General features: G+C 43.5%; 1 protein-coding gene across 6 annotated transcripts in view; it reads left to right on the top strand.

Annotated features, from left to right (window-relative positions):
- Nucleotides 1–20,076, top strand: part of FGF1 (fibroblast growth factor 1) — a 100,718-nt gene that overhangs the window by 46,151 nt on the left and 34,491 nt on the right. The gene's annotated exons all lie outside the window — the stretch shown is intronic.

Below are 20,076 nucleotides of genomic sequence, written 5' to 3'. Positions count from 1 at the left end.
AAAAAGGGAAAGAGGAGGAACTTCAACTTTCTAATGTTTTCTTTTATATATAAAAAATCTAAGGTAAATTTGAGAAAATGTTAACATTTGTTAAATCTGGGCAGAGCACACACGAGTGGTTTTTTTTTTTTTTTTAACTATTATTTTGTTTTTCTTAAATAAAAAAGAAAGCCACCCTGCCTCTCTAGTCACCCAGTCTCCTTCCCTGAAGGTGGCCTGCTGTTTATTTCGTGCCCATCTAGGTCAGTCTATGTGTTAACAAGCGTAGAGTCCAATGTGATTCCCTCCTACCTGCTTCAGGACCCAGTCTCATCAATTAAATTCTCTTCTGATCTCTAATCTACTCAGTCCCCTTCCCTGAAGGTTTCTTCTTGACAGCATTCCCAGGTCTCCCATTTGAGAAAAGTTTCTCTCCGTTCCCGCTCCTTCAAGGCACAATTCTCCTCTTGGTGAGACCACAATCCTTCCTGGGCGGGTGGTGTGGACTGGCTGCTTCCAACTGCTCACCACTGACTCAAGCCTCTGCTCCCCTCACTTGGTTTCTCTTATCACCCACCTCTGGGGACAGAACTCCATGGCCATTTCTCAGTTTCTGTGCTCCTTGATGTTGCTGCAGAATCTGATGCTTGGATCACTCCATTCCTGACCCTGCCTCCTGCCCTCACCTGAGCCATCATTCTCTTTCCCTACTTCCTCACCTCAGCTCCCCTTCTTTTCTGCCCTTACCGGGACTGCCCCTGTGGTCCACCAACTCTGTCCTCTTCTCTCCACTCATGACCTCACTACAGCCTGCACTCCGACCCTTAATGAGCATTTTGGTGAAGATGCTCATTTCCTTTTGGGTTCTCTTTCCATGACTTCAGAACCACATTTCCAGCTGTCTGGGAGACATGCCCTTCTCACTGTCCTGCAAACAAAGCAAACTCAACCTGCCAAATTCAAGGTTCTTACTCTTCAGGAATTCTGTATTTCTGCTAGGTTGGTGCTTCTCAAATTTAATATGCATACAAGTCAGCTGGGGCATCATCTTACAGTGCAGATTCTGGTTCTCTAAGGTGGGGGTGGAGCCTGACAATCTGAATTTCTAACAAGTATCTGGTGGGTACCAGTCCAAGGACCCCATTTTGAGTAAAAGATGCTACAGAGATTTCTGTTCTCTATGTCAAGGATTCTTAACTATCTAAAAATCAGAACCACCTGGGAACTGTACTAGATATAACATGGATAAAAATATGCATATAGTAAAAAAAAAAAAAAAAAAAAAAAAAACAAACACCTCAAACAATTTAATTTCTCTTTAACTCCTAACCCAGACTAATCAGAATTTTTCTGGGCATGTGGTCTAGGCATCTGCATTCTGTGAGTGACTACTGAGTACTTAGTTGGGCTGGATTGTGCTAAGGACTAAAGAGGTGGCAGTAAATAAGACAAAGTCTTATGGAGCCTGCAAGTAATAGAAGTAATGGCGATAAAAGAGAAAAGTAAATACTGAAGAGCATTTCAGATAAGTGCTGTAAGGGAAAAATGGGGTTCTGAGATAAAAAAAAACTGAGAAGGGGCTACTTCAGTTAGGATAGTGAGGGTGACCTGCAGAGGTAACATTCAGGCTGAGATATAAGCCATGAGGAGGTGGACAAGCAGAGGTCTAAGGAAAGAGAAGCATTTCAGACAGAGGGACCAGGAAACATAAAGATGCTGGAGCAAGTCCATGCTTGGAGAGTTCAAGGAAGAGAAGAGAAGCCTGTCGTGTGGATGCAGCAGGACAAGCAAGGGAGGAGAGGAGAGGACGAGCCTGGGCCTAATCCTCAGCCTGCAGGACACAGTCTTCCCACGGATAGGTACAGCAACAGGAAGCTGCTAGGAGGTTTCCAGCAAGCAAGGGCATGTGATCTGACTTAAGCTACCTGCTGTATGAGGGCAAGAAATGAAACAAGGACGTGGGTAAGAAATGACGGTGTCTTGCAACATAGGGACAGTATTGGAGAAGACAGAAGAGGTCACACTGAGGATATATTTTGGATACGGAGCTTGCTGATGGACTGAAGGGGGCTAGGGTGAAGAAGAGAGAAATAATAACTGGGACATTTACGAAGATTTCAAATACTTGAGAAAGCTGGGGGGTTGGGTGAGGGGAACCAATTGTTCTGTCGAGGTCATCTTAAGAGTTTTTCTTTTTTTGGTCTTATTTTATTTATTTATCTTTTCCCTGGTACTGAGCAGTCTGTGGAATCTTAGTTTCCCAACCAGGGACTGAACCAAGGCCATGGCAGTGAAAGTGCTGAGTTCTAACCACTGGACTGCCAGGGGATTCCTGAGGTCATCTTTTTTAAGATAAATACTAGACATTCAAGTACAGATCTGGCTATAAACTATCTTTCCAGACTTACCCCTTCCCCACGAGCTCATTATATATGGGCCATCCTTAATTCAAAGTGTACTGTTTCTCAAGACTCACAGACACAGAAAATCTTACGGGTACTAAAGGGGAAAGGCTGGGGTGGATAAATTAGGAGCTTGAGATTAATGGATACATATTACTATACAGAAAATAGATAAAACAACAAGATCCTACTGTATAACTCAGGGAACTACATATAATATCCCATGATGACCGGTAGTGGGAAAGAATCTGAAAAAGATACATGTATCTTCCCTAATATCTCCATCAGTTACGGGATTTGTGTCTCCTCATAACACTGCCATGGTATCCACAATGTTCCTAGAACATAAAAGGCTATTCATTCATTGTGTTGAATAAATAATGATCAGGACACATCCTGGGATGACAGCCTGTGGTTAATCTAGTCATTGGAGATCAAAGGTGGAAGGTTTTATTAACCATGGAAGAACTGATGTTTGTGGAGTCCTCAGACCATTGGTAAAGAACTACCTAGTACAGTGTTAAGAGTCTCAGCTCATGTATATCATTGCTTATATCTCAATAGTAATGCATGTAACCTGTTTAGGTCAAAAGTGTACCGCTTAAAAAAAAACAGAACCCAATTTAGAACTTACTAAAGAAGGCTATTAATAGAAAAGCTGGTATATGATCTTTTAATACTGCCTTTGTGATCATCACCACTGCTGTGCCATGCCCAGCTTTGATAAGACTGGACTTTGGTCCACTGTACATTCTGTGGGGACACGTTCAGCATGCTGGGGCACTGGAAATGGGCACTGAGCTCTGACCATTTTATGGCCTTAGGCCCAATCTGTCCATGAGGTGTCACTAAAATCAGACTGATTTATTTCAGTGTCTTTTGCTTCACCATGTGCCAGGTCATAGATTCTGAAGTGGAGAAGAGACCATGATGGGCCGGACATTAGGTCTGGGGATACAAGCTGACAGATACCGATAAAGTGAGAGAAAGATGAACTAGAAATGGAGAGGAGTGAGCATGTAGGGATGCTGGGTGGTGGCCTCAACTCAGAAGGGTTTGAGAGGTGAAAGAGGACCGCTGGAAGGAGCAGGGATATGAAGGCTGAGAGAGATTAAAAGGGAATAAAAATATAAAGGATGGAGAAGTATGGAGCTGCTGAAGGAAGATGGTAAAAGCACAACCTCAGTCATCATCTACTGAGTGTTGCTTGCAAGCCAGGCATTGTGGTAAGGACTTTATATAAATTCTCTGACAACTTTTCTCATGATCTTGCAGTCGGTACTATTATTCAACCCATTTTACAGCTGAAGGACACAAAAAGCAGAGAGGTTAAGTAATTTACTTTGGGTCACAGACTTAGCAACTAGAAGAGCTAGGATTCAGGCTTAGCTCTGTTGCATGTTAAAGCCTCAATTCATAATTGCTGCTTGCTATCGCCTTCTGATATTGATTCAGGGGCATTTCTTCTCCCCAGGCCTGATGCAGGCTGAGAAACACAACGTCTTCCAACATCCCAAAGAGTGAGGTGCTGGGTGACGAACTAATTTGGAGGTGTAGTTCAAAAGCCTTGCTATGACTGAGCTGTCTGCCAGGGCAGTGAGCCCTCAGAGCAGAGATGCTCTCATCCATCAACAGGGAATATTCACTCCATTGTGTTGGGCCCCACCTCAATGTTTTTTTATTGTCTGCTCTCCGCCATGAGTAATGCCACTTTCCATTTTAAGCTGGGAGCTTCAGGAGATGGCCATGATGTAAGCCAGGGTTGCAAGCTAAGTGCTGCCTGGGGGATTACTCACCCACTGTAAGATGCGGCCAACATCTCACCCGCCCACTCAGGATGCTGCTGGAATAGCCTCTTCCTTGCCAAAGCCTAAAGGAAATCTGGTTTCTCCTGGAATCAGGCTAGGAATGGTGCCAGGTTATCAGAAAGTTGGCAAGTTAACAGGTTCTCCAAGTGGAACTACTGTGGTTGTTCTGGTCCCCTCCCAAGTGGTTGCTTGTTTATTCATTTGACATTTGCAGAGGGCCTACTATGTGCCAGGCACTCTGCTCCATGATAGAGCATCACTACAGTGATCTAGATGGCTTTAGTTCTTGTCTTCAGGGAGCTAAGTCTAGGGGAGAATAAGAAGGTAATTCCAATAAAATGTCACAACCAGGAGAATGTAATACATAGTATGCCATAGGAAGCTCAGAGAGTTTGGAGAACTAACAGCTGAAGGATTTATGTCAACGTAGGACAAGCAGGAGCTGGCTAAGCTCCTTAATTGTAAGCAACCAATGACTTTGACAATTGGAGAATATGGAGAACCCGCAGTTGCACAGAACTAATGGGAAGGTGTGGTACCCCCAAATCACACTGCAAGAAGTGTCCAGCCAGATCAAGACCTGTGTGCTTATGTTGGGGCTTTAGATACTGCGCAGTCAAAAAGGATGACAAATGTCCAGGACAACAGGTACAAGTGGGGAAGGTGGGGAGGAGAAGGCTGTCTCAGAGTGACCTAAGACACTGAGTCAGAAAAGCCAAAAGGAACAGCTGAAAGGGAGCACTGACTTAACCGAGGAGAGCAGGCACTGGGGCCACAGCTAGGCTCTCAGGGTTTCCTGAGTGAGTTAAGTCTGCTGCTCAGAGACTTTGAGGCTCTGTGGGGAAATAAGCCTATTGCCAGCAGGTAAGTAGGAACTATATTGGATTTTTAAAAATTTTTTTTGGTGTTCCTGGGGCCATTCTGGAAGGTCACAGTTCTGAGTACTTGCTTGACATAGATTATAGAGACCAGCTAAATCAGAAAAATATTCTCTGTGAAATAGTTAGAAAAGATGACTGGGACAAGCCAATGGGATCATGACAATAACTGGCCTTTATTGCTTGTGCTATCACACACTTACATGCATTGCTTCATCTAATCCCCATTAGAAGCCTATTTAGAAACCAACAGAGAGAGGCACAAAGATTATAAATGGCTTGGCTGAGGTCCCATGGTTAGCAAATTGTGGAGTTGGGATGCAAATGTAGATTTACTTCACTATAACCAAGAGTGTATTGACAGAAAACACAAAGTGAGCATCGATGAAGAAAAATGTCACCACAGAAGAAAACACTTTGTTTTCTCTGCTAAGAGGTTGGAAGCTTCATTCCTTAGGTATTGCTTCTCTCATGGGTACCATTTTGAATCTTAAGGTCAGTTATTGCTCCCTACTGAGAAATTTTCAAATTTTATCCGAGGGGAAAAAGACTGATTTCCTAAAGGAACACTTTAGTGAGGTGCCTGTAGCAGTAACTCAGGATATTAACCTCTAGATTGCAGCAAGAGGTATATATAGCAATTTGATGGGTTTTTTAGAATTTAAAAATGTCTTTATACAAATAATACATGTTACTTATAAAAAACTAGGGAACTATGGAAAAATATAAATAAGAAAACAAAAATCATCTATAACCTTGACACCCAATAATGGCTATGGTCATACTCTGGGGTCTGTGTGTGTATATAATCTGTAGTCTCCCTTTAAACTGCATATATATATATGTATATATAGGTATTATGTTTTTAAATCATAGTTCTTAATATCTTAAATAACTGTTATTGCCTTGATTTCACCTTTTTCCTCAAGGGAAAATTTTATCAGAGTATTCAAATTGATAAATCTACTAAATGAATATCAGTGAACAGAGTAGAACATGATCTGGAATGCAAGGTCTTTTGTTCAAAGGACAGAAGACATGGGGGCCTCCTGGGGTGCAATGGATCTAGCATATGTGCCTAGTTCTTTTAGGAGGACTTGGGTTTTCATTATTTATTAATATTTCTAGTTGGTAAGCATTACCTGAAAAATGTTTAATGTAATGATTAACCTAATCAGATAATGATTTATTAGTTAGGAAAGATTCACTGCACAATCTACCTACCATACAAATGACGTTGATCATGCTATATGGACAAAAAGTAGAAGAGCAGCTTTTAGGACTGAGCACCAAGTGGAATCCTGGTTCTGACCCCACTTCCCCTTTTCTGGCCTAGGGGACCCCATCTCTTCCCATGCCCAAGTCACAGGCAATTCAAACTCCCACAGTCCAGCATACACAATAATGCAGCCTTCTCAGGCAGGAATGCGGCTTGGCCTTTACAGCCCCCTCTGAGCATCATCTCTTGGAGCCCACGTGGCTCAAGCCAGCACAAAGCCAGGTCTATGTGGTCACTGCTGTTGTCAACTCTGCACACCCACTGCCACCCATCTCCGGCCCTTTTCCCAGCTCATCAAGACACAGTTCTACCAGTTGAGGAGCCCTGTGTGCTCACTCTGTGCAGCCCGGACATCTGTTTTGTGTTGGGAGTCACTGGCCGGTCAAGGGCTTGCACGCTGCAGCTGGATTTGCTGATGTAAACAAAGCTGCCTTCATGTGAGTTTTCTGACCCTGAAAAGACCCCACAAAACTATCCCCGCAGGCCTCCACCAGCACTTTGCTCCCAGTCCAAGGGGACAGGGAAAATGGACTTGGTTTTAGTTAATTGGTAACAGTCAAGAGGGAAGAAAGCACCTGGTCCCTCTGCTTTCTTCGCATCTCCATGTAACCCTTTGCTTATTGAGCCACCACTCCTCATCCTGGACTGAGGGGACGGCACTGCCAAGGACATCCACGTGGTGGCCCAGCAGGCCAAAGGTCAGCTGGCTCCCCTGACAACAGCAGACACTCTACCTCACTCCTCCTAGGACAGAGGTCTTTTCTGTTCTTGCTTTTTTTGCTTTATTTTCTTGTGCTTCATTAGATTTTATTTTTAGTTACAAAAGTAAACAGCTAAACAGTACTTAAGAATCCACTTTAAAAGTTAATCATCTTTAGGCCCACCTTCTACTTTTTAGCTCCATTATTCCATTTGTAAACAAAAAACTAAATGATAATTTATATTGAAACACCTCATAACTCTAGGGGCTACTTCACTGCTCAAAATCTGATTTTTCCTCTGAAAATGAGAATAACAATGTTCATGCCACTTCAGCTCCTACATGGAACCATGAGATGACATCTATGAAATATTGGGTTGGCCCAAAGGTTCATTCGGGTTTTTCTATAGCAGCTTATATAAAAACCCAAATGGACTTTTTGGCCAACTCAGTACTTAAAATGTGCTATGAGCTGTGCTAAGTCACTTCAGTCATGTCCGACTCTTTACAACCCGACGGACTGTATCCCACCAGGCTCCTCTGACCATGGGATCTTCCAGGCAAGAATACTGAAGGGGGTTGCCATTTCCTTCCTCAGGGGATCTTACTGACCCAGGGACTGAACCTGAGTCCCCTGCATTGGCAGGTCTATTCTTTACCACTGAGTCACCTGGAAAGCCTCAATAGTGATACTAAGTTTCTATCTGATCTGAATTCCAGATTGAACACCGGTTCAACTTCAAAAATACCAATTATAACAAAGCTGCACAAAGCTGCCTATATCCAGATTATTCAGGACAATACATTCTGTACATAGAGAAAATAAACCCACTCAAAGAAGGAAATGATAAAGAGAACACAAGAAGACATGAAACCCCAGACTCCAAATTAACCAACAAGCCAATCAGCATAACCTCAGAGCAAACACGTACAAGTGTGGCATAGCAAGGTGATTTTCAATAGCTTTTTATCAGCATCAAGACCAGAACGCTACAATAGCCAGTTAGTCCTCATTGCCCCAGCCCTTTTTGTGTTTTCGTCAGCTCTTTTTTTCTTATCCAGCCGCCCCCACTGCAAAGCCTTGAGGCACTGAATGGTCTCCGCTAGAACCATCCAGGTGTGAGTCTCCTACATGATCCAAATTATCATTCCCATCCCCCAAATCAAACTCTTTTTAAAAACTTATGGTTCCAAAGTATTAGTCAGGAATTTCAGTTACTCAATTTAATAAATGCCAACAAATATCACCAAGCATCTATTAGATGCAAGCCAAGAGTATGTATCTATGAAGGAAAGGAGTCCCTAAGATCCAATCCCTGCCTTGAGGAGGTGAAAATTCACTACGGAGGCCAACTGGAGGATGCAAATAACTCTAATTGCAGGGTAGAACGTAGTAACTGCCACAAACAGCTCCAGCCAGCTAGGTGCAGGATGCCGAGGGAGGAAACAATCAATTTCGGCTTGGTGCAGATTGGGAAGGTTCAGGAAGGAGGCAGCACTGGCCTTCTGAGACGCATCTATCCTTTAAAAGATGACATGAATTCCTATGGCCCCTAAAGGCTGAATTATTTTGAGTCCCATGCTTAGACTGGGATAGCTACTGCAAGAAGGCTTAGCATCCTGACACTGCTTTCCTGAAACGAGCCAGTTCCTGAGGATCAGATGAGGACACGTGGCTGTGCACACATGCCTGGGCCCGTGCACTGAACTCCTGCCCACCCCCAAGGTCTCAGCTCAGTCACTTCCTCAGAGACATCCCAACCACCCTCCATCTACCGGTGCCCTCGCCACCTCCAGCCATCTGCTGTGGGATTTCAACAGGGAGATACAGGAATTAGCACTGAAAGATGTTCTCATTTGGCTGTTCACTTTTTACAAACTTACTATCTCCCCCATATGAATAAGAACAGACAATGAAAGCAGGGACGGTGCTGTATCCTCAGTGCCTGAGAAATCACAGTATACAGTTGGAATGAAGTAATGAATAATAACAGACTGACTCAACCTCATCTCTTCCCACAGTCTTTTCATCTTCCTGGCTGACTGGGTTAGTTTTTGTGGGATGGGATCAATGGTTTCAGAAAACGTATAGGATGAATTTCTGATTGATTTAATCTATTAAAAATACTAATATCTTGGTTCAGTATGGCAACTGGCAAATTAGTACAGTTTTTCAGGCTTTGATTCACAAGGGGTCTTCTAAGTGTAGCATGTGACTTTTCAGGAAAACTGATACCATACACATGTCCAGACCATCATTCTCTCCCACCCCTCTTTCTTCCAACAAACACTATTACTCACCTATTATGTGCTAGTCTGTGCAGGATGCTAAACAGCTGAGCAGCAAAATCAAGGGCTCTGCCCTGATGGAGCAAAGTTGATGGGAGGGAAAGTCAGTAAGCAGCTGTAGTGAACTACAGAGGGGCAAGGACATCCGCTGGGAGGCTGGGCCTGGATCTGGGGTGAGTGAGTGGTCAGGGAAGGCTTGTCTGAGGAACACCTGAGGGTGTGGCTGAGAAAGAAGCAGGAACACCCCGGGTGGCAGTGGGCAGTGGACAATGTTGGCAAAGAGAGGCGCAGGCCACAAGGAAACAAGTTCAAAGGCCCAGAGGTGATCACCAGCTTGGAACCAAAAGATGGTTACCCCTGTTAGAGGTCACTGAGGAATTCGAGGCCAGGGAACTCTTGGGCTTTGCTATTCAATACCAAGACCAGGAGAGCTGAGGGGCACCTCGGACTACCAGTTACACCTCAGGAAATGACTGAAACATAAGCTCCCCGGGGGAAGCCTCGGCCACTTTCTTCACCATCTGAGGATGAGGCCAGAAGACTTTATCCATTTCCTGAGTGAATGAATGAAGTGCCCTGAAGGTGACCCCAGCCATTTCCTCTGGTGTCACCAAGCCCCACAGAATCATAAGACCAAGAGTCATCTCGAGAGCCAGGTGGTCCACTGTTCCCTCCAGGCTGTCTGACCTGCCCTGAGCTGATACAGTCTTGTAGATTTTATAGTTAGTAGCATGATTCAGAAACTCAAGTCTCTGAGCTCATACACATACAGTCAAGGGATGGACGACTTGTCCAGTCACCTGGTGAGTCATGGGAGGATGGAGAAAAGCAAAGACAAGGGTCCTAGTCGGCAGGTCAGGTAGCAAGGCCTTCTGGAGCCCTGGATTCTGTGTCATTTATTAAGACACCAAGGTGCCTCCCTTCCCAATCTGCTCCTAAAGATCAATATGCCCACATTTCCCCAGCAGCACCATCTCCTGTGGAAATGACATTTCCTGGTATACCTGGTGGTGAGATTTTTCAGTCCAACTTTAGCTCATCTCATGATACCATGTGCTGGCTGGATGCTGCTGTCCCTCTGAGAGAAGGCTAGTGGTTGGGTAGCTGTGAAGTGTGTACACCACGTCTGGCCTGCTGAGTACATCACGTCTGTGTACATCACGTCTATCTGCTGAGTACATCACGTCTGTGTACATCACGTCTATCTGCTGAGTACATCACGTCTGTGTACATCACGTCTATCTGCTGAGTACATCATGTCTGTGTACACCACGTCTGGCCTGCTGAGTACATCACGTCTGTGTACATCACGTCTATCTGCTGAGTACATCACGTCTGTGTACATCACGTCTATCTGCTGAGTCCCTACCACCTCTCACCAGTGCATCTAGTTTCCCTGAACTCCTCTCCAGTACTTTTCCACTCAGCAGCCAGGGTGACACTTTAAAAATGCAACTCTCGTCATGTCAACCTGCAACCTGCATTGTTTGGTGGTCTTGAGACCACCTGCAGGGCCCTGCATGACCTGACCCCACCAGCTTCCCCATCCACAGTCTTCTCACCTCACCTATAGTGGACTAGTTTCAGCTCCCTAAATGAAACATGCCCTTTGTGGGCTCAGGATCTTTGCACACACTCTTCCTGCTGCTTTCTTCCCCTTGTTCACTAGGAATATAAATGCTCCTTCTTCCAGGAAGTCTTCCCATCTCCCAGGCTCTGTAAGTTACCTATTATGTAGTTTGGAAGGTGCTCTGGACTTCGCTGCTCTAACATTCAGTTCACTGGGAATTCCTTTTATGGTGGGTCTTCCTCACTAGAATGCCAGGTTCAAAAGGATTTCATTGCATCTGCCTTCTCCATTACATTCCTCATGCCTGATGCATAGTAGGTGCTCATTAAATATGTGTCAAGTGAATGAATGAGTACTCAGATCTTTGAACAACTGAGAACAACTTTACCAAAATTAAGAAGCAGAGGGAAATGAGAATACAACAGAACTGCATTGCAATTCCAAGCCGCACAAGCTCCCTCACTCTGGAGGCCTGATTTAATCTTACTCTGGCTTGTACATTGTGATGAGGCCCCAGTTAATTCTTCAGAACTGGTTTCTGACTGAGTTCAGAGAAATCTGGGCCTTTCCACCAGGCCCTACCATGATCAGCAAGCCAGAACCTTAGAACAAACCAGACCTAGGGAGACACATTGCCTGCTGGTGGCCTGTGGCTCCCACAACAGAGAAAGGAAGGCCTCCCTCCCATCCCAACCTCTCAGAGCAAAAGGGTTGAGAAGGACCTGGAGCCCTCACTCATATCACCTTACCTTCTGTCTTATTCTGCCCCCACCCCCACCCCAGCAGGCACAAACAATAATTCAGCAAAGGAAATATGAGTAATGGAAAGAAAGAGAAAAAATAAACATATCAAAATGGCAGTGTCCTCTGAGCCACTGCTTTTAAAGAAAACAACGTGAGTAGATTTAGAGTTATTTCAGTGACTTTGCTAAAATGAGAAAAAGAACCAAGCTGGCCCTTCTAGGCTGAATTCCTTTCCTCTCTCTTGATGCATTAAAAAAAAAAAAGAAGAAGAAGAAGGCTATGCCAAAAGTGGTTCTCACATCCTGGTGTGCACCGGAATCCCTAGGGGAGGTCTGCTGAACTTGCAGGTGCCAGCCCTAAGCCAGGCCCAGTGAATCAGGACCCCTGGGGAGGGGACCCTCACTGCAGTGAAGCACCACCACCTCGAGGAATAACACTCAGGATGTGAAGGCGATGTCATGCCCCGTGCTTGCTTAGTAACACAGAGTCCACCTAAGAGACTCACATCTGCTCCTGGATACTGACAACCTTGTTCATAGTACACCACCACAAACTATAGTTAAGTTTGGTAGGACAATGAAGATTGTTGATTTTGCCTTCTGGCAGAAGGCATATTCTATTCATTTCATTCACTTAAGTTGACACGGACTGAAGGGACCTCATAGGCAAGGACCTGTGCCAGGTGCAAGGGCAAAGTGATGACAGGGATGGAATTAAGCATGAAAATGATGGTAACTCACAGGTATTGGCATCATAGAGTGTGCTAGGTGTTTTACATGCATGATCTCATTTAATGCTCAACCAACCTGTGGAGGTATTACTATTACTGTTTCCATTGATGGATGAGAAAACCGAGGCATGGGCAATGACATGACTTGCCCAAAGTCACCCAGCAAGTAAGTGCACACCCAGACTGAAACCCAAGTCTTCCTCACTGTGCAATCTATCTCCCATTTTAACTGTTACCACATAAGTGCTCTTGAGATAGTCAGCCCCTGGTTAATTACAATTAACAGGAAAGGCAGAAGACAATCAAAAGAATAGGTACAAACTATATAGTTTCATGAAACAAAGAGCCATCAACCTAGGGACACTGGATGAGTCTTATCCTGTTTTAGCTAACCACTTGTCTGAGGCTCTGTTCCCTGGATCTCAGGAGTCATGAAAGGCAAACCTGGAAAGCAAAACAACTGTTTTCCCTCCTTTGTGGAAGGATGAAGTGAGAGGATTTTAGAGAAAACCAAGTGGCCTTCCCAGCCTGTTTCTGCTGCACACAGAAGGGTATGGCAGTGGGAGACCACAGGCCAAACTCAGAGGGAGACTGTATCCTTCAGTAAGTGCCCTAAATACAAAGGATATTAATGATGTCATCCATGGTGAGCTGATCACGTGCTGTTCATTTTACACCTTCTTACCAAGCTGGATCTTTGCAACAACCCCACAAGCAGGCACCACTCAGGAGAGGAGGCAGACTCAGAGAGGTCAAGACACTGGCCTGGAATCACACACCAACTATGGGATTGCACCTGCTGGTCTGAACTCCAGTGAGTTTCTACCCAGTGCCTTGGCTGTCTCTTAAACACAAGGACAGATACTACTTGGGATACTCAATAAGCAAGAATTCCCAGTTGTCTGCCATTTTGCATTTGGTTATGCCAAGCCTCGCCTCAGTCTGGGAGATGCTGAGTTCTTATTTCAGCAAGTGTTTACTGACTGCCTTCAATACATGGTGTTTCATGCTACACAAGAGCCCCATGTTTAATAAGGTGTGTGTGGTGCCCCTCTGCAAGAATTCACTGTAAATTTATAAATGAATAGTGGATAAAATCACTTAGAGGTGACATCACAAGAGGTCTTGGAATTGCTGGATTGAACAGTCATCAATACTAGGTGATTCATAGAAGAGGTGAGCTTTGAAGAGAAGTCAGGAGTAGTTTGTCAGAACTGAGAGATGAGGTCAGTGTAGCAAAGGAGTGAAGTGGCCTGAAGTGTCAAAGAGACAAAGAAGGCCTCCAAGGTCGCCTGAGCCAGTGCTGGTCCAGGGCATCTGCTCCCCAGGAGCCCAGGGCTCACTGGACTCTGGCAAGCTTCACTGGACTCTGGCAAGCTCCACAGGCCCACACTGCTGGGAAAGCATCCTTTACTTTGGGTCACAGGCTTGGGAACGCGTGCAGCAAGATCCCACGAGTGGTGCCAGGCACCCTCAGAACAAGTGGAGGCAAAAGGAGCAAGGGCCCCACTTTACGAGGGGACTTGGAAACCAGTCAGCAGGTCAGAAGGTTTCAAATTAATTTCTCTACCTTGAAGAGCAGACATAGGAATAAGAAGGGAAATACTGATAATAAGTCAAGGAGTATAAATGGAACCTAGCCACATAATGGGTACAAACCTTCTGAAAATTTTGAGTAAAAAACTTAAAATGTATATACTTTACCCTAGCAATTCTATTTCCATAAATCCTCCTAAGGACATAAATCCTCCTAAAGGTCTGGTGGGTAAGGCTGCCTAGAGCAATTTTGTTCATAACAGTGACAGAGAGTACACAACCGAAATGTCTAATGATAGAGGCTTAGTTGACACCGTTTTGCTTGCACTTATAACCAAATGCTATAATCCTATGTAGCCATTACAAATGGAGATGTACATAGATATACATTTATTAATGAAAAAAAAATCATACATGTGATTCCACTTTCTTTAGACCAAGTCTGAATCAATTTAACAGAACTGAAACCATAGAGAATAAATCCTATGGTCACTGGTAAATTAAATTAGATATCAATAACCATAACATGTCTAGGAAAAATATAAATATTTTCAATTAAACTACACATATAGAAAAAAAATCAAAGAAGAAATTACAAAATAGCTTAAGCTAAATGATATACAAAACCCAGCATACAAAAATTTTGGGAGGTAACTCAAGACAATTATTAGAAATTTTACCTTTAAGTGCTCACATTAAAATATTTTGAAAGGTTTAAAATTGATGATCCAAGATTCTGCAGGAAAAGGTTTTGAAAAATAAAAGGGGAAAGTAAACTAAAAGTAAGCAGTAATAGGAAAAAATAAAGATAAAAGTAGATAGTAACAAATTAGAAATTAGGCAAACAATGCAGAAAATTAACAAAGCAGAAAGTTTTGTGTCGCAGGAAATCTGAGATATTTGTATATACAATTCACATATATGATTCCACTTTGTAAAATGCTTACATTTCCATGAATGGAAATGTTAAAAGGAGTTCTCTCTGGCTGACAGGATCATGAACAATCTTTTAAAACTTTTTACTGTTGTTTATCTGTATTTTCTAATTTTTCTATCACCTCCTCATATTTCAGGATTTCTAAGGGGACTGACTGGCATTCTCTGCTTCTTTGTTGAACTGGTGTAACAGTAAACCCTAAGTACTAACCTCTGTTTCATCAAGCATGCTGCATGTGCCCCTGCTGCTACAGGAGCACTTCTAAGTGGTGCTATGACATCTCTCAGGACCACTGTAGGGAGACCACTGCCCCCTTCAGAGTCTCCTTCAACCATTTTCACTGTTCAGGGAGAAAGCTTCATCTTGGTACAATTTTGTTTTCAACTCCTCTAGAAGAATTGCTGTTCTCTCTTGATAACCTAAAGAGCTGAGCAGGCAGAGAACAGCACCTAAGCAGAAGCCAGTGACTATGTCCTTTGATTTTATTTGTCTTGACCACTGCCTTCTACTGATGGGATATTTTTGCGATTATACTAGAGAAATAAAGCCTCCTTTACATAAGGACATTGAACTGAAGTAAAACTGCACTTTGGTAATAAAATTTTAAAGTAAGCAGATAATGATCAGCGTGATGAAGGTGCACCCCTGTACTGAAGCCCAGGCACAGTAGTGATGACCTCTGGCGAGAGTAACACCACTCCTCGGGGAGTACCAGTGCATAGCAGAATATTCCAATAGGTCCCCCAGGCTTTGACTTCTGTTTGCTTATCTCACCATTTCAATATAAAAACAACAGCATGAAAATAATAAAGGAAGAATTTGCTCAGATGTTGACCCAGGCAGAGGGTCAGAACAGGATTCCACACTCGTCCAGATAAGTCCTGCTGGAAGGATGATGGAAGAGGGAAGCTCCTAAGGGCAGATAGAATTTCTCTGTAACATTTGCCCTGAATAAAGAGGCCTTTCCACAGGAAGAAGGTCAAGTTCAGTCTATTTTTATAAGAGCATTTCAAGTGGTTAGTGGACTTATTTCCTGTGGTTCCCAAGAATTCTGCAGCAGGCTCTCAGAAGGATGTTGGTGATAGGGAGCAGCGACTTGATGAGTGAGAATCAATAATTATCTCTATATTTGCTTCCCTTTTTTCTATAAAAATAATCCAAGGGAAAAACACTTGCTTTAGAAGAGCAAAGTTCATGACGACAGAGAGTAGAATAGGACATAAAAGTTCCGCAGTGTGTGGGAGAGCCCTTAGATCAAGATTTTGCAAGCTGAAGACCGATTTCTCCAGTCACTCCCTTCCTTCCCTCATTTACTCAATAAAGGGCTGGGTGACTTCTCTGTGCCAGACATGGTTTAGAGGCTGCAGAGAAGGTGGTGAATAAGCCCAGCTCTGTCCTTCAGGAGCTTACGGTTGAGTCAGGGAGAAAGATATCAAGCAAGTAAACACATGGGTGGACAAACAATGAAATTACAAATGATGAGAAGTGTTGAAAAGGGAAAGAACAAGAGGCAAGAGAAGAGAACAGTAGGGGCAGAGAGCGGCAGAACTTAGACCAGAGGTCAGGGAAGACCTCTGAGGAGGTGGCACCTCAGCTGCCATCTGCAAGGTAGAAAGAGGTGGGCACAGGCACTGCTCAGAGAGGAACCGTGTGATGAAGGCAGCCATGTGGAGACCACCGTGGACTCAAGGATCCAAGGGAAGACCAGAGTGGATGGAAAGTGATGGGCAAAGGGAGAGAGGAATGGGAGGTCAGGCCAGGTCATAGGGTCTCAGACCATGGTTAAGGGTTTGAGTTTTACTTTATGGAAATGGAAAGTTACAGGTTTTAAGCCAGGGAGTGATCACCTGAAATAGGTTTTAAAAGATCTTCTGACTCTGTGTATAGTAATGACTTGAGGAGACCAAGAACAAACGAGGGGCTACTTTAGATGTTAAGATAGGAGCTGGTGGTGAACTGGGCTGGGTACTGACAGTGGGTGACAAGAACGTGAATCTGATAGCCCTTAACTAGAGTCGAATGGCTTGATCACGAGCACTCAAACAGGTCAACCAGCTAAAAGGGCTGGTACCAGGGTAGGATGAGGGGGGCACTTGCATTGGGCACAAAATATACTTAGAAATCAAGAGAAATGATATTTTAATGCAAGACTTTTAAAAAATCAAATTTAATGCAGAAAAGTCCATGATGAACAAAATATCAAGCTTCTTTAAAGAGTACAAGTACTGAGCTAAGCCATTTAAGGAAGCTGGGGCAAAAGGGGAAAATCAGTCACCGATCCTATCTTTACTGAAAAATTTGACATTCTGTTCCTCACTCTTGTCCTGCTGAGCTGACCATCCCCACCTGTAAAATAAGAGGCTATATGTAACTCTGCTCTAAAGTAGACATAACGGAAGGGGAATTAATGACATACATCATCGAAAGCCCCTGGTGGTTTCGATGGTATCCTTTCTTCCTTACTGCGGAGACTCTGAGACAAATGGTGTAAATAGTTGCTTCATAAATACTTCTGATGGTAATGGTAATAACTAACATTTATCAGGCTCTTAATATGTTAGGTGCTTTGCCAGAAACAGTTAAGTACAATTATCTCATTTAATCCTCACAGTAATATACACTAGGTAGATATTCTATTACCTATTTTACTATGTCTGGCATATATCCATACTTGACAAGCATTTAATAAATACAGTAAGAAAAGATGGATGAGTAGATAGAAGGGAAAATAAGAGAAAGAAAAATGGATGGGCCTTCCACTAATTCCTTCAAAGTCCTATAGGGATAACCAGTGGTTCTAACTCTGGCAAACACTGTTCTTTAACATGCTATTTACCTTGCTTAAAAGGATTCAAAGGAAAAGGAAACTAACCTTAAATATCATCTTCTTCCATAGGAAGAATTTTTGATACATTGGTTTTCTTTACACTTCTTCCCAACAACTTTTCTGGGAACATATTTCTTGAATTCATTCACTCCCATATGTTTATTGAGTAATTACTACTCATCAGGCACAGAGCTAGGCACTGACAATATCATGTAAGCCAAAGGAACCTGACCTGGGCCCTCCTGGGGCTTCCATTAGAGAGAGAGTGAGTGAGTCAGTGAGTGAGTGGGTGAGTGAGTGAGTCAGTGTATGTGTGTGTGTGTGTGTGTGTGGTGTTGGAGTGAGATAGACAGTAACAAGTAAGCAAATACATAAATAAAATCATAAATTATCATGAATGTTTGGGTCTGAGATAGAGGATAGCGAAGTGATAGGATCTCCCCTAGCCAGGGTGGGCCCAACATAAGTAGACTCAGGGAGGCTCCTAATGGTCATAAAGTTGAAGATTGCTGTTAAGGAGAATTTTTGCAAATCTAATCACCCAAGCTCCTTACAGAAAGTGAAACCTGACAACTTAATGATCTGATCTGGTGCAGGCCAGTTTTGAAAAGCAACATTCATTTATTTATCTATCTTCTCTATGAACAAATTCACAGAAAAGTTATTCATACCATCAAGGGTTTAGGAATACAATATCAAGAAAATGTTAGGAAATGTTCAGCCTTCTGATCGCTCCATTCCATGGTCCCACCTAAATGTCTAGATTTATCAAATTCCAGAGGAGGCCCCTGAACCTGACAATGTTAAGGAGCCAAGGAATGCAGGCTCCTTGAAAGTTAAGAGGAATTATGTGCAAAAAGATGGCAGCCCAGAGAAGAAAGAAGGCTCTCTGACATTTCCCCTTACTTCTTGTTGCTTAATCTGCTTTCAAAGGTCAGTAACATAGAAGTGCCCCATTTTTCAAACCACTCCACCCGATGTAATGGCACTTTGATCTCTGAAACATCAGAGGGGAGCAATGGACACTAGAGGACATTAGTGACTTTGAAAAGTCAGTTAGAAAAAAAGAAATAAACGAGGACAGAAACCATGTGGAGTGGGAAGGATGAGAGCAAAGCATGCTTCCAGCTACCCGCCAGAACTAAAGACAACTCTCATGAGGCCATGTTTAACATACACGTGCACTGCCCTGCTTATTGGTCCTGGGCTATCATTGTGATTTTCCTGATAAATGGTGTCTTGGTTGCAATGTGCGTGTTCCTGGAGACGCTAGCTATGAGGGGCAGAGTTATCTCTTAGTTGAGTTTCTTGGATACAAATTTCAACTTACTTCCAAGCTTTATCAAACACCAATCATTTCCCAGGGCCATTGGTGGTGATTTTCTCTTGTTCCATGCCCTTCCCATAAAGTCCCCCTGGTTCCTGTCAATAGCTGAGCTATGTGTAGACCTGTGTGGGCAACACCAGTGATGGGGTCACAGGGCCAAAGAGCCATCAAACATGATGAAACAGGGCAAACAGTGAAAACTGGACACTGGTCCCTTTTGGACTTTTCATGTGGGATCAAAAAGAGTAGGCAAGTGAAAGGAACTTATAAAACTAGCTGAAGTCCTTAAAAAGAAATAACACAAAAGGAGACCAATTTCACACTGCCTTGAGGCAAGTTCTGCAGGGACCAGGCTCTGGAAGGCTGGTGCTGGGGTGGAGGATTCTTTTCTTCCTGCCCTTTGGCTGTGACACCCACTGGGTCCCTCTGTGAATCCTGGGCCTTGCTCCCCGCCCGCTTCCTGCTGGACGCCTCCACAGGAATGTAGCTCTTGGGGCAGAGCTGGGGCCTCCGTGGCCCACTTTCAAGATCCAGAATAGACTCTGACATGTGAAATGAGTTCCATGGGGTTTACATTCCTCTTTCGTATCCAAGCACCTTGCAACACAAAACCGCCTGCCAGGACTGCTAACTCTTCTTCCAGAGACATTTGGAAATCACTGTCTGGCAGAAATGTGAGTTTTGTCTTTTTTATTTTTTAATGTTTCGAGTGAGCATGGGGCCCTTGGAAACGAGGTTGCCCCACAGAGTGGAGGCAGCAGGATAATAAACTGATGTCTCGAGACTGAGGGTTTTAGTCTCGGCTAAGTCATAGGTTTGCTTTGATAAGTCACTCAGCCTCTCTGCACTGCAGGTCTCTTGGCATAACAGTAGGAAGAACAAATATGAAATGATTATTAAGTACCTAACGTACAGTCTATGTAACTGGCACTCCAAGATGATAGTTCACTCAAGTAAAATGCTCTGTGAAACCCTAAATGTTGTAAAAAAGTAAATAATCAACACATGGGATAAAATAATGCTCTTACTAACAACAGTCATGATACCTTCCATTTTCAAGGTACTCACTC

The sequence above is a fragment of the Cervus elaphus genome, chromosome 9 (genome assembly GCF_910594005.1).
Source record: "Cervus elaphus chromosome 9, mCerEla1.1, whole genome shotgun sequence".
Lineage (NCBI taxonomy): Eukaryota > Metazoa > Chordata > Mammalia > Artiodactyla > Cervidae > Cervus > Cervus elaphus.
Note: the sequence above shows the minus strand (reverse complement) of the source record. Positions and strands in the feature narration are given on the sequence as shown.